The sequence below is a fragment of the Meriones unguiculatus genome, chromosome 10 (genome assembly GCF_030254825.1).
Source record: "Meriones unguiculatus strain TT.TT164.6M chromosome 10, Bangor_MerUng_6.1, whole genome shotgun sequence".
Lineage (NCBI taxonomy): Eukaryota > Metazoa > Chordata > Mammalia > Rodentia > Muridae > Meriones > Meriones unguiculatus.
Genome location: NC_083358.1, coordinates 95,365,706 through 95,371,032, shown reverse-complemented (window position 1 = coordinate 95,371,032; position 5,327 = coordinate 95,365,706).

Below are 5,327 nucleotides of genomic sequence, written 5' to 3'. Positions count from 1 at the left end.
GAAGAATTCTACCCTTTTGACCTGAAGGAGCTTCTTTCTTCCTTCTGCAAAGTGCTCTGGGGTGGCTGTGCTCTAAGGCTCCTCATAATCACAAATCCTATAATTCCACCCTCTTTAAGTGTCCGAGTATAAAACTTACTAAGCTTTTTAAAGGCTTAATAAGCACCCCCAAATGTTCACATTATGTTTGACTCATCATCGCAGGTCCTTTGAAAAGTGGGAGATATACAAAGAGTAAATACATATATAATTTGGGCTAGGAAATGAGGAATTAGGTACTTACCATTTTCTATAAGCATTGTTATTTTTTTTCCAGTAAATGGCTGCTTAAAATCTAAATACTCTTATCGGTTTATTATTTTTTTTAAAAAAAATTCTGATTATACAACAGAACACAAATGAAACAATTGAGAATGCACGCTGTGTTGAAAGAAGAAAGAGATTCAACAAGCACAATTGAGCCCCACAGGAGATACAGTTACAGACGCGCCAACACTGAAGGAGCCTTGAGTACAAAAGATTATTAACTTAACTCCACTTTAGTCTTCCTTGGCTGGCTAGGCAATCAACACAGCAATATCTAACAGTTCTCGTCCTTCATTTCTAACACACATTTAAGTTCAAAGACATGAGTCACACTGATGTGGGTGGGGAGGGGAGAGAGAGAAACAGAGAGAGAGAGAGAGAGAGAGAGAGAGAGAGAGAGATTACCTTGCTTTCTTTAGTGCTATAGTTAACTACTTTGTCAGTTCATGCAGACTTCATATGATTGTGCTGAGGTTCACCTAGAGTAGCCTTCAAATGTCAAACTATCCTATCGAGTCAGCAGACACAGTGGCCTTAGTCATAATCAGAAAGCCTCCTTCCGGATGACCAAGAAATGTTGCACTTGGTTGGGATTTATTATTTCTATTCGTTGCTCTTTGTGTATGTATTTGAACAATAAGAAGCAGCTAGATGCTTTTCTTTCTTTCTTTTTTAATTATCACAAGGTCTGGACTTTTGTAAAACAAGTTAGAATTTTCATTTTGCTTTCTTTGCTAGCATAACGATGTTAGAAGTGGCTGGGAATTACACATCCAAAATGTTATGCAGAGGATATTTTCTCAATGACTATAGAAGGAATGGGCTTTTAGGTAAAGTGACAGTGGTGTAGAATCCAGCTTTTGAGGCAGATGTTCTGTGAAAGCATAACTTGGTCCATTTTTCCTGCAGCTTCTTAAACAGTACTATTTATGATCTATTCCAGCTGATTCATTTTATAGACCTTTCTCTGCAAATGTAAAATCTACTTTGTGATTCTGTATTTTATTGCCTGCTGGACCTCCATGGCACAATGTAAGGTTTTCATGCACTTGAGGTCCCCAGCTAGTCTCTCCTGTGTTATGAATTTCAGGCAAGAAGATAGGGCTCAACTATCCTTACAAGGGGAATTGTAAGGACCCTACCTCCCTTCCAGATCCTGCTACCAATCAGTTCCACAGCGTGTTTGGGGTGCATTCTTTGTGCAAGGGTATCAACACTGCAGAATGGCTTCCAGGGTCACTTAATTCACTGGCAACCAAGTTCACTCCATCCTAGTTTTCTCTCAAGTTTTTATTTAATTACACATCTTTTAACACCTGAAGGTGAGTGTGGAGAAGGTGCACTTAAAGGTGTGTGAGGAAACAGAGAGGTAAAAAAGGCAGTGACTTTTCCTCCTGCTAATATGTCATTCCCGCTTGTGCTACGGAAAAGTTCCACATACCACTCACTCGGGAGTTTTATATGCAGTAGGACCTCACACTGCTGCTGGCCTTCTAATATTACTGTTACTGGTTTTATTTTATTTTTAATGATGAATTCAAATGGCTACAAAACTGAAAGTTATGGTTATCTTAACAACTGCCAGTACCAGCAACACTGAGCGGGACTTTATTCTATGGTGCACGTAGGTTTAAGTCTTTCATTGACATCTTCATGCTTAATTCTCCTGGAAGCCCACACGGGAGAGGCTGAGTGGAGACAGGTTGAGCATGGCCTTAACTACCTCCCTATGTGCGAGGATCTACTTAATTAATAGCTACTAACTACAAGAGGTGACTGTTAATTTGGCCCCTTACAAATGTGTAAATGCAGTAGAAGCTGAACAATGGCAGCCTAGATTTCAGTTATCTTCTGGAAGAAAACTTCATGATTTGGCCCCACCTTTCTGTTTCCATCACCACAACCACAAATGGTTATGACTTTCACCAAACCACTGAAATAACTGTCAGGTCAGTTCCCTCTCACATGCTCAGAAGTCCAAGCTCCTCCCATTACAACAGGCAGGGTGATCTTATGGGCATACGTAACTGTAGGTGAGGTTTTACTTAACAACCCTTGGGGCTCTGTCTTGCTCTGTATGTGAGAACAGAATCTTCAACACGGTCTGTCAGGAAAGCAATAGCCTGCCACCTGCCTCCCCAGTCAGGCTGACCTCTTGCCACTTTGCCTCTTAGCTTATCTAATAGGTAAAGAAAGGAGATAATTGGGGACATCGTGTCACCTGAGCCACTTTCCAAAGAGAAGCCTAATATAGACAATCACAGATATAACTGACTGCTTGGTTCTGATCACACACTACCTGATTCACACTGTCTCTTCTAAATGTATACATTGGCCCCGACTGCTATAAATTGATGGCTTGAGACAGGAAATGTGGTTTTCTAATGCCTTTGTTTTATAAAAGTCACTTTAGCTGCAAGTCCACAAAAGCCCATTATGCTTACAGGGTAGCAGAGTGATTCCATAGAAGCACTATAGCTCCTCATTTGACCAAATAAAAACATGCGACTTAACAATATGTGACAAAATAATAACAATGGATATCTATTTACTTACTAAGCACCAGGTTTTTAGTCAACATTTGGTGTATCCTACTTCCTGCCAGATTTGTTATGGGGATTACTTTTAAAATTCCCACCGTACAAATTAAAATGTGAGTTACATGTTGATTCCAGCAAGAAAAAGCAATTTCAGTTGTGGTAAACTGATATCCTAGTCTCTGAAAGGAAAGTCATATTGTCATGCTTTGTACAATTTCTTTAACAAAGGTAGCCTACTCCCCCAAGTTTCTGTAACCAAGAGGAGTTTAGCTTGCTCTCTATTTCCTACTTTGAAAAAAAAAAAAAAACAACCAAAAAGAATCACATTCTAATTAAAGATTGGATGTTTGGTGTCAGTATTTGAAAATTCTCCCATGATAATATGACAGTCCCAGCTTTAAACTGAGTTATATTTGGTTATATTGCTTGTAGTCATCCCCCTGAGAGCCTCCATTCTGCTCCATGAATTCAACACTTTCTGTTAGTGTTTGGATAGCAACAACTAAATAACAAATAAAAGAGCATGTACACGGCCCCAAATTGTAGAGCCCGTGTACACGGTGATCACGTAGGACATGTTTTCTCCAAGTGCACACAAGTGACGATTGTCTGTCACGTGAGGCCTTGTTTCTTCTCTTGCCACATTGGGATTGAGCCTTTTAATGTGTGCCTAAATCTCTGTTTAGCTTCTTTTGTTTTTAAAGGCTTAGGCAGATTCCACATGTTTAAAAAGATCAGAACTCGGGTTATTAATATTTGAACAACTGCAAAAAAAAATTAAGCTAAAATTTCAGACAGCCTTGTTGATTCATTTTCATCTATTGCCTTTGTTGTTTCACACCTCAGGGGATATTTGGCTGGGGTCTATTTGAGTTGGAAGAATTATTAAAAAGTGTTTTTATTGTCTACAATGGTTTTCAATATTAGGTCAGCAAATGAAGGGATTTAAATACATGTTTTATTGAAAACATAAAGAATTTTAGATTCAAAGGGATTCTTGAATACAAATGGAAAGCTCTTACAGATGTAAAAAGTTTTGGGCTATGAATTAATATGAGCAAGATGAATAATTGTATATTGTTTATACACTCAGCAGTCTCGGTGTGCACTGTAGCTGGGGAAACATACTGTCTAAATGTTTTGTTCCACCTGTTGTCCTATTTCTTCCTCAACATCATCACCCCCATGCTCTCCTTCAAGTAAATATGATAAAATACGTAAAAACCAGTGCATACTTATAAACAGAGGTGATACACATGAATATGTGTAAAACATCACAAGAATCTATAATTTAACATAATTTTACTTTTTATTTTTATACTGTTCCATTTAATTCATTCTCTTTCTTTCTCTTTCTTTCTTTCTTTCTTTCTTTCTTTCTTTCTTTCTTTCTTTCTTTCTTTCTTTCTTTCTTTCTTTCTTCGAGACACAGTTTCACTATACAACCCTGGCTGGTCTGAAACTCACAAAGATCTGTCTGCCTCCACCTGCTAAACTGTGGGATTAAAGGCATCTACTACCACAGGTGACCTAATCCTTACATTTTTTCAGTGATCTTAACAGACTAAGATGTTTCAAAATATAAAAAAAAAAAAATTAGACAACTAGGATAGTCCAGCTTTATTGATCAGAACCAGCATGGCGGGCTTATATTTGATCTGAGCCTTTAGTTGTGAGACAGTGGAACAATTAGCGATTGGAAGTGAAGATGTTCCTTAATCAGATATGTTCAGATTTTAGACGGTACAACATGACATCATTATCTACAAAACTGACACTCAAGAACCATCTATTCTAAAAACAAAAAATAATAATGTCTTAGTTAATTTACAGTTTTGTGTTGGTGTAGGGTCTGGTACGTACTGCAGGCCACAGGTTAGATATACTCGATAGTTTTTACATAAATATTCTGACAACTTAATCAACCAAAAGTCTATATAGTGTATAGTGGCAATGATCTGAGTGAGAGCCATTGCCAATATTCAGCCTTGGGAAACCCCAATACTTCACATTTCCCATTTTAAGAGCCTGTTTTTGTCTTGCTACTTTCTGTTAAGCTACTTTCAGCCTTGGCTTGGAGGGAACACATTCAGTGAGCTACGAGTGATGCTAATGGCCTTATCTCAGATCAGTTCTTGTTGCTTGGGTAAATGGAATGTCTCAGATGATGGGCAGACAATAAACACTATCTAATGTCTTGTCTCCTGTCTGCCCCTCACTGAGCACTTTGTTTCTGTCTATTTTCTGCCTTGGCTGTTCTGACCTTATTTATTCTGATCTAGTGTGGGCCACTCCTCTTCCTAAAAGCTGAGGGACAGTCAGGGTGATGCACACCTTTAACCCCAGCACTAAGGAGACAGAGGGAGATGAATTTCTGTGAGTTCAAGGCCATCCTGGTCTACAGAATGAGTTCTAGGACAGCCAGAGCTACACAGAGAAACCATGTCTTAAAAAACAAACAAACAAACAAACAAACCAAAA